Below are 10,143 nucleotides of genomic sequence, written 5' to 3'. Positions count from 1 at the left end.
ATTTAGACTAGGCATAAGGAGGAATTTCTTCATGATTAGATTGGTGAGGCACTGGCACAGGTTGCCCAGAGAAATTGTGGCTGCCCCATCCCTGGAAGCATTCAAGGCCAGGTCGGATGGGGCCTTGGGCAGCCTGATCCAGTGGGAGGTGTCCCTGCCCGTGGCAGCAGAGTTGGAAGTCGATGACCTTTAAAGTCCCTTCCAATCAAAACTATTCTACGATTCTATGATTTTGCCAGCGAATAAGCATTTCTCACAATTCTTATTATCGCTTAACCTACTTCACTCCCTTAACGGGATGATTTATTCCTCCCTCGCTCGTTCGGGACGGCGCGACGAGACTGAAGCTCCGCTCCACTCTCTCCTCTCGCGCTGCCCGCCGATCTACTCGTGCTTTAAAGCGAAAGCCGAGGGAGGGTTTGTGGCTGCCGGCGGAGCCCCGGCCGGGCTGGAGCCTCCCCCCTCGCTCCGCGCGCGGTATTTTTAGTCGCTGACCCAGTTCCCTGCGTGGGGCGGTGCCCCGGCCCGGCGCCAGGTGAGCGCGGGGCCGCAGGTGAGGGGGGAGCCGCCCCCGGGGCAGCGTGGCGGAGCCCGGCCGCGAGCGGCGGAGGCGGTGTAAGGACCGACTTCTTGCTTTCTGCTTTCTTTCTTTTTTCCTTTTAAACGAGCGAGACCTGCTCGCGCCGGCGCCCCCGGGCAGGCGTCCCGCAGCGCCCGCCTAACGGGGAGCGGGGCCGGGACCGTGCGGGGGCGCGTCTGGGGCGCTGCGTTCCGTGCCGGGCGTGGAGGTGGGGGTGTGGGTTGCGGGTCCGGGCGGTGGGTCCGTGCCGCGTGTGGAGGGGCGCCTATGTGCGCGTGAAGCTGGGCGCTGGGTCCGTTTGGCTCACGGGGGGGGCGGGGGGGGTGCGAGGCAGGGGGCGCGTCTGGGGGGGGCTGAGTCCGTGCGGCGCGTGGAGGCGGCGGGAGGGCGAGGATAGTGCCGGGGGTGCCGGGTCCGTGCCGCGCGTGGACGGCTGTGTGTCAGGCTGGATGCTGGGTCCGTGACGAGGGCGCGTCATGGAGGCCGGGGGGACAGGCAGGGTTGCAGGTGCGAGGGCGTGGAGGTGGGGACGTGGGTTGCGGGTCCGGGCGCTGGGTCCGTGCCGGGGGCGCGTTGGGGGGAGCCGGGTCCGTGCCGTACATGGACGTACGAGGTGCGAGACCGAGCTCTGGGTGCGTGTCGCGCGTGGGGGGGGGGGGGCGTGGGGGGGGCGGTCGGGTCCGTGCCACGTGCGGGGGGCCCGTCAGGGAGCTCGGTCTGTGCCATGCGCGGAGCGGTGGGGTGCGGGTCCGGGCGCTGGGCCCGTGCCGGGGGCGCATCGTGGGGGCTGCGACCGTTCCGCGCGTGGAGGTGGTGCTGGTGGGTGTCCGTGCCGCGGGGGGTGGGTCTGTTCTGCGCGTGGGGGTTGCGGGACAGGGGTGTGTGCGATGCGGGGTGCGGGGCCGGGCGCTGGATCCCCGCCGGGGGCGCTGCGTCTCTGCCGCGCGTGGAGGTTGGGGGGTCCCTGGACGGACGGCGCTGGGTCCGTGCCGCGCGTCGAGGTGCGAGGCCGGCGCTGGGTTCGTCCGTGAGCCGGGGGGCGGGTTGGGGGTGTCCGGGGGTGTCGGCGCCGCTGCCCTCGCTCGCCTTTGGTGCCGGCTCTGCCCCGGTGCGGGCGCAGGTGCCGCTGAGGGGCTGGGACTAACTTGCGGCGTTAGGTCTGCTTTTTGGGGCTGTTTTTTTCTTTATATTTTTAAAAGCAGGGGTGCTGTGCGTAGCTTTTTAGGTAGTTGAACGGTGACGCCGTGGTTGACGTGTTTCAAATGGGATCGAGTTTGCGGTTCGGTCCTGCCGGGGGAGCGCGAACACCCCGGAGGTTTCAGAACAGTGTCTTTAATGTTCGCTCCTCCGCTTGCTGCTATTTATACCGCGCAAGGTTGGCAAGGAGAGGGGAGCCCGTGTTTGGAAAGGACATCAAGCTTAAGCTTGATACCGCTGCGCCGAGGCGAGAGCGTGGGTATTTATCATAAAACAAAGTGAAAAAAGCCCCAGCAAATGCTCCCCTCAGAACAACGAAACCCCACAGCACCTGCACTCCTCAGCCCGCTCGGTGTTTTTCTAATTCATGATCAGAGCAGAGAAGCAAGCGACCCCTTCTGCTTAGGGGTATGTAGGTTCTTGCTTCAGACGTGGCTCTGTCAGTCTTGCACCAGGACCAGGGCTGTGCTTTGCCATGTTGGCTGGTTTGGTTTATGCCTGTGATGTGATGGGCGATACAGCTGGTTAAACCAACCCCACATCAGGCGGTTGTCTAAAAGGTGAAGTCTCACGCGGTGGCAGATTTGTGACTTTCACTGAAGTATATAAAATAAATCATTATTGGTCGTTTCCTATGCTTTGTAAGGTTGGTAAGACTCTAAAAGTATCCATAATGTGAAATAGTCTTAATACTAAGTCTGTCAAATCAGGAGATACTTACATTAATGAATAGATATTTATGGTTAATTTTCTAAGTGAACTCAATACACAGTAATACTTCTCTTTCTAAGGTGAGGAGAATTAAGCTTTTCATATAAGGAAACTTCTGTTTGTGAAAAACAGAAAAGCTTTGACATGCTTGATTTATATCACTGAGATTTTTAGAATGAATGATGGTGAACAGTGTGACACAGCTCAGTGTCTGGATTACTAAAACAGGTATTAAAAATTGTTTATTCCTTGTGACGTGCACTGTGCTGCTGTGGAACTACAGCAATGCATTGTGCGGCTGGCTCACATGACTCCATACCAGCCACTGGGGCTGACTTAGTTCTCCTAATGCTAATTACTGTGGGTGAGCAATAGGTTGCTTTTTGAGCTGTATTTTTATGGAACTTAATTGTATGGGTGGTAACAGGGCTGTATTTAAAATTCAGACAGTCACTTCTAAACTATTGCAGAGTTCCGATTTCTGGCTGAGATCAGGCTGTCTCAGAACTTTGGCTAAAATTATGATAATAATTTGGTAACTCTGGTGCTCAAACTTAACCTAGCACTGTTTTCCATCCATGGTAAACATGGTTCTATGTGTAAAAATTCCATAACTTCAGAATATTTGAACAAATGTTAAACTTTTTAGTGTTTAGGTGGCACCTTGAAACTAGTTTTATGTTATCTTTTTGAGCAATTCACGTTCGCTAAATAGCAAGCCTTGTTGTTGCATGCATGACTGTTCCTGGGTTTTGTATGTTTTAGTTAGTCACTTCTGAGCCATTGATTTTTAGCTGTAAGGCTAAGCCTGCAAAAGTGCAATGTAAAGGCCTTGACAAAGTCAAGAATTGACAAGAGTAATGGCACCCCTAATACATTTGGGGTTCCTGTTTCTAGCTCATCAATTTTGTGGTTGCAGACTTTTATCTCAAATCACGTATGGAAGAAGTAGGTTTCTTTATTACGAAAAGCAGAAATTCTTTCGCAGGGGTAGATTGTTACAAAAAATGACAACTCTCAGGAGGCTCTTTTTTTTTTTTTTTTTAATTGTAGGATTTAGCATTGAACTGCAGTCTAATATGTTGAGTAGCTAATTATCTCAGCAGTCTAGCAAAATAATTACTTAGACTTGTAATAGAAACTGTGGAATGCAGATAAGCCAGCTAGCAGTGTGGGTCTTATTTTATATCTATAAAAAAAAAAGCGTACATATGTTTCCATACATATATGCATTTTATACATGTATAAATGTATGTATGGTGTATCTAAATGTGGTATGTTACATAGCCATATAAGGTGCTAAAGTGTGCTACTGCTGTATCGTGATTGATTGTTTTTTAGAGAAACCTGTATGAGTGAAAGCATCACATGTGGTGTGACCCAGCAGAAGCTTCTGAAGTGATTGCCTGCCCTGAGGTCTCTATGTCCAAGCAATTTTCTTCTCTTCATTCAATTTCACAGTATATGCTGATAGTACTGTTTAATTGGGACAATGAAACCCTGTGGAAGCTACCTTTATCCTATGAATTCAGAGGATTACCAGCCGAGTTTGTGGAACTTGGTACTCAGACTGCAGCAGTCTAGAGTGAAAGCTAGGCAAGGTTAATGCTCTTTATTCTGTACTTGATTTCTTGTGCAAAGGGAAACAGTTCTTCAGTGTTTGTGAAGTGTAACTGGCTGTTGTACGGTTTGTTTCAAGCAAACATAAAAATAAGAGTGATAACAGCTAACTTGATTTTGAGGGAGTACTTGCACTGTGGAAGTTGTTCCTTTTCCTCATTCGTGTATGAAGATGTTTTTTGACACAACAGTTGAGCAGTTGTTCTGATAGAGCCGTGGGAAGAGTTGTTTTCTGCTTTCCTTCTTTCTCTTGTCATTGAGATTATTCCACAAAGTACAGAGGCTGTGCATAGGTATACTTTATTACTTGAAAAACAATCAGTGCTGTTGGACAATTTCATTTTTCCTATAAGTGACAAAATAATACTAATTATGAGTGTTAGTTTTATACATTAGTGGGCTTTTTCCGGTATGAAGAAATAATATCAGGACATTATTTTCCACCAAACAGCTGATTTCTCCTTTTTTTCCCTCCACACCTAGCACCTATATTAACTCTGGTTTTATTTAATTTACATTTTCTTTCCTTGGATGAATTGCATTAATCCTTAATCTTTCTGGCACTTTTCCACTTAAGTAATTTACCTCAAACTGCTTCAGTTGGTATTTTATTTAGGTTTTGCATCAGGAAGAACTGAAGCTGGTGTTAGTGGATGGCTGTGATGTGATCTGTGCATTGCCTGCTTATATCAACTATCCAGTTTTTGTCATTCCCATTTAGATGGTTCCCGTAGGTCTGTCACTTTGTTTGACTTGATCATTAACCTTGTTCAGCTCTGTCAGTTTACTGAAATCTAGATGCTGAGTTGCCAGTATGCACTCAGCACTGTTCAAATATTTAGAGATTTCACAACTATTTTTCTTTTTGCAATCTGAAATATCTAATTAAAAATGGACACCAGGACGCCAGCTCATTTTTGCATTTAATATAAATGTGGATACATGTTGCCACATGATATGTGAATTCTGCAGGGAAATGAAACCAGCATGCAGGCACATCCTAGAGCAGACCCCACTAAACGTGCACGTGGTGGTTGCCTTTCCTGTTCAGAGTGACAGTGGTCATTGGCTGTACAGCAGGCTTCCTGCGGGTGAGGTGAAACAATCTGAATGTGTTTGGTGTAGCGTTTTATTCCAGTGGCTGGTATTCTTAGCATCTCCAAGACCTTTTACTGTGTACTCTGTATACTGCCTCCTACAGGAAGAAACAAGAACGTCTTGCTTCCAGAGCCAGTTTCCCTGCTGTTTACCCATTCACTTCAGTAGCGGACTTACAGGGTGGACAGACCTTCCTCAAGTGAAAACAGGGCTATTGAAGGAGGAATTTTTATTACTATGAAGAATATGTTTATGGCTATGTTAAGTAACTCTGTTTTTCCCCAGATCTCCTGGCAATGTATGAGATCCAAATAGTGTGTCCTGGACTTGTTAGTTTAGTTTGGTGGCATCAGCCAACATCCATGAGGTCTGGATGGAGTGACTGTGAAATGGTGTTCCTTTTTCTTTTGAGATCATCTACACAGCTGGGGGGAAAAAAAAAAGAAATCCTTTTAGTCACTGTGCTCCTGAATGAGTGTGATTGTACTCTTGGATGAGTGTGTGTGTTTGGTGCTGGGAGAATTACGAACTTCTGATTTGCCTTTGTTCACCTCCTGTGAACCGCTAGGGCAGTATATCCAGAAGTGGCCTGCATCATGCTGCTGGAGAGACATGCTAACTGGTCATGTCTCTGATGTTGAATCACAGCAGAGTGAATAATCTTGTCTGAAGAATTGAGAAAATAGATTTTGCTGCACCATCCTTCCAGTAGGGTTTGGTAACTAAAGATGTGTATGCCAACAGGCACCCTGACAGAGTTGTGGTAAAGAGTATGGGCTGGTAAATAAACTGCTATGAATCAAGAAAGGCTATGGACTTGTCCATCAACCAGGGTTTGTGTACCCATTCTCACAGTAAACAGATGTCTCTCTTTTATTTTTCTTGGAGTTTATCCTGTATGCTCCTAGTGAGTCAAATGCGATTACTCTTGAGAAAGCTAAAAGCAAGATAGCTATAGTGTTTCAAGACCATGATGTGAGACCACTTTTAACTGGGGCTGTGAATGGAAGATTCTCCTGGTGTTGGCTTGTGCATAGCTTGTATCCTGTTTATGCCTGGTCTGCAAGAGTTATCAGTTCCTGGACAACGTTTGAAGTGCTTGTTCTTAATATTTGATACAAATGTTTTAGTGGTAGTGAAGTATTTCCTTTACTGTAATTATTAGAGATCCTTGAAATACCAGTGATGTGACTTTAAAAAGGGAGCCAGGAAGTGGTTGCAGAATGCTTTCTCTGAGTTTGCATTTTTCTTTAAAAAACGCTTTAATTTACAGAATTACAAATTGGCTGGGAGATACTTTTGCAGGTCACTTTTTCCAGCCTCAGGATCAAAATAAGCCCATTGCCTGTGCTTGATCAGGCCAGCCATGGCAGGGTCTGTCTGAGCCTTGAAAATATCCATGGATGGCAGTTCTGTAACCGGTTTTGGATATTCTTGCAAATAACTTTGTTCAAGGAAAGAAGTAACTTGAACTAGAGTTGCCAGTGAGCCATTTTAAGGATTACAGGTTGGGGGTATTACAGAAGTCAGTTGGCAATTGTACCCAGTTTTGGGTTTGGCACTGTCTTCTTTCAGATGGAACGCAAAGAGACCTTAAAGGAAATTGGTCTGAAGTAAGTTATTGGTACCCGTTGTCTGTAAAATTATACTGTTGATGACCAGATAATTCATCCGGTTGCTGTTCAGGGCCCCAGCTCTTATTGCAGCTCCAAGTTGTTCGATTGCTGGCACCTGCTGTGAGAAATTTTCATATGCTCCCTTTCAGTTTAATTGTCTCCCATTTGACCTGCCTGTCCTTTCATCCTGTTGAAGTTTTGGTGTGTCACGTCCTTTTAATTGCTTTAAGTTCGGAGAAGAAGAATCTCCAAGTTTTCTGGGAGAAATTAGCAGGAAACCTGACTTTCTCTATTGATGGATGGGTAAATGGTGATAAATTGGAAGTCTGGTTTGTGGCTATAAGTACAGATAGCTTGATAAGTAATTATCCTGCAGAAAAGTGGCACATATACAGTGTGTAAACTTGGAAGTTTGTCTGTGCAAGCGGTTTCTGGAGTTCTGCTCACCTGTCCTGGGTGATGGTCAGTATGGCTCCAGTCTGTGGAGCAAAATCTACTTAAATAGTTGTTATTTGTAAACTGGTTGTTCAGTTTTAGAGAAGTATAAAGGGTTGCTTTATTTAAAAGAGTCAAAAGTGGACATGCTTTCCCCACCTTTTTTTTCCTTCTCCTGCTTATTTTACTGATTTTGGTGTCTTGTGTTCTGTGTTACTCAGTGTGACTTCACTGTAGCTGCAGTATTCCATATTGGTATTTTCTTGTGTCTGTCTTGGCCTTTAATTTGTTCTGTTAAAAAGACCGCATGTGGCAAACTCATTCACTATGAATATTTGGAAATAACGGGGTTTGCTATTCCTGTTGGGAGATGTTGATCCATAAACAAAACGAATATGCAGTATGCATCTCAGTGTTAGGAAATCCTATTTGTAGAAACATTAAAACATTAATTCAATGTTTAAATTATAAGTCAACAGAAAACTTTCTTTAACAGTATCAGGACACTGTCCAGTTATTGAAATTATCATAGAATGGCTTGAATTGGAAGGGACCTTAAAGATCATCCAGTTCTAATCCCCTGGCCATGGTCAGGGACACCTTCCTTTACAGCAGGTTGCTCAAAGCCTTATCCAACCTGGCCTTCAGCACTTCCAGGGATGGGGCATCCACAGCTTCACCAGGCAACCTATTTCAGTGCCTCATTGCTCTCGCAGGAAAAAAATTCTTCTTAATACCTAATCTATATTTCCTCTCTTTCAGCTTAAACTATTCCCCCATGTTCTATCACTGCACTCCTTGATAAAGAGCCCCGTCACAGCTTTTCTGTAGGCCCCCTTTTAAGTACTGGAAAGCTGCTATAACCTCATTTAGTTCTGTGTGTACATAATTATTTCTGACTCATAGCTGAAGCTCTTGATGGTCCTGTGGGTTCTTTGTTGATGCTGACTACCAGAGCGTGTGAAGGGTTTCCCATTGATGCTGTCTCCACTGAGTCCCTCTGAACAATGTTGCATGGGAGTGTAAACCTTACCTTTGATACTGCTTGTTTATGGCTGACGCAGGCTGCTTCTGGATGTACTGGCCTAGCTGTTCCATAAGCAGTCTCCATCTATTGCAGTACTCTCTCGTCTGATCTGTGCACTGGTTATTGCTTTCCTTCCAGCAGCAGTCAAGGATCTTGAAACCATTACTCTGTGCTTGGCTATTATCTAGCTTTGGGAAGCATATTGATGGCAGTATTCTACTGTTGCAATGCTACCTGATTGCATGGCTTGTCTGCAGGTTTTGCCTGTGCAAGACACCCTTGATGCTGACTAAATAGTTTTATTGAATTGGAGATATGTAGAAGATATCTGTAGAAATTTGATGTTTCTTGATGCTAGTATTACTATCTGGACCTCTGCCTGTTTCAGGTATGTTCTCTACCAAATATGTCATTGCAGGTATACTTCAGGTGTAAGTTTGCAGGAGCTAAACTCTACTGCAGATTTCTACTACAGAGAATGCTATTTTGTATATTTGTTTTACTCCTTGTTTAGGCTTAGGGCACTTCATTTTCTTCTCTCTCAAGCAGTGTGGAGCACGGGCTGTTTTTATTGTCTGTGAAATCCCATCTTTTTCAGGTCTTCATTACCAGAAGCAGGAAAGTATTGGGAGAAAAGCTGCTGATAGGATTTGTAGTTCATTGAGCAGCATTATCACATAACACGTGGCTCAACCTAATAAATTTGTTGCCAGCATTATCCTTCTAAGCAATACTTTTCCCTCACGTAACAGAATACTTATCATGCACTTTTTCTTGGATGTGCTGAGGGTAATCTTATTTGATGCTCAGTTGCAGGTCATGAGATTTTTGTCAACTTTATATCTACAGGTGGATTGGCTGAGTTGTTCCTTTGCAAGCTTTCCCTGAATGAAAGGAATTCCTCATGGACACTTTGATCTGGTTGTGTACTTACTTATATCTTGGTATGAAAGTGTCTCAAAGCTACAGATGTCCCCTGTAATACATCTGTCTTTCCTCTCCTTTGTTTAGTGCTTGTAAAGTGTTCATGGTACCTGTTCAGGAATTGTTACAGCTCAATATTATTAAACTGAACTGTCTGGGTGTTGTCTCCTACTACAGTTAATATAATTGGCCGGAGTCTTGATGCCAGGAGATAGTAGTGGCTGGTTTTGCATTCGGCATGGGTTGGTGGCCATGGGCAGCTGGATGCCTTTTGGCATTTGCATTCTCAGTATCTGCCTAGAAGGATGGTAGAGGCTTGCCAAGCAGTTAGGAACCTCACTTATTTTAGCATGCTTGAATTTGTAGTTGCAGAATAAATGTTTTTGCTCTGCCCACACTCATCTAATGAATAGTATCTTCTGATATGCATTTGGAGTTGTGCAGAGCGCTGCTTCATCCTCCATAGGACCTTCATGTTCTAATAGCAAGTAGTTCAAACCTTGTAAGCTTGTCAGTTTTCTCAGGAGACTGTAAAGGCTCTTGGTGTTATCCACTTCATTATGTATACTGCTTGTGGTAAAAGTTTGCTTCTACCTTATTGCACAAACACACAGATCAAGATATCTGAGCAGTTCTGTATGTCATCATTATGTCTCTTTCCTTGCCCTGAACTTATGTGGGTTTGTGTGCCATGGATTTCATGTAGCGTAATGTCTTGCTGCTCAGCAAATGGGCTCTAAAGTCAAATACCATAAAGCAACTGACAAATTTATCATAGGTTTCACAGTGGCTGTATTGGACATAGATAGTATTTATTTGTGCTTCTCTGTTCTAATAGTCCTGCATCTCAACACTTAAGATAGTAAATCTCGTTCCAAATTGCAGCAAACTCGAGCTGGTGGTTCATTTAATAGCTTAGTTGCAAGGATAATTGA

At 45.4% G+C, this 10,143-nt stretch overlaps 1 protein-coding gene across 9 annotated transcripts in view; it reads left to right on the top strand.

Annotated features, from left to right (window-relative positions):
- Positions 1-396: 396 nt before the first annotated feature.
- Positions 397-10,143, top strand: part of MTUS1 (microtubule associated scaffold protein 1) — a 129,814-nt gene continuing 120,067 nt past the window's right edge. For 7 of the 9 annotated variants that reach the window (XM_054066488.1, XM_054066487.1, XM_054066484.1 and 4 more), the window contains exon 1: positions 471-615. The gene's annotated coding sequence lies outside the window, so the exon portion shown is untranslated. Of the gene's footprint in view, positions 616-1,307; positions 1,400-10,143 lie in introns of those variants that run through there. The other 2 variants (XM_054066480.1, XM_054066481.1) reach the window with 2 other exon arrangements.

This window comes from Cuculus canorus, chromosome 4, assembly GCF_017976375.1.
Source record: "Cuculus canorus isolate bCucCan1 chromosome 4, bCucCan1.pri, whole genome shotgun sequence".
Classification (NCBI taxonomy): domain Eukaryota; kingdom Metazoa; phylum Chordata; class Aves; order Cuculiformes; family Cuculidae; genus Cuculus; species Cuculus canorus.
This window is presented reverse-complemented; position numbering and strand designations above follow the sequence as displayed.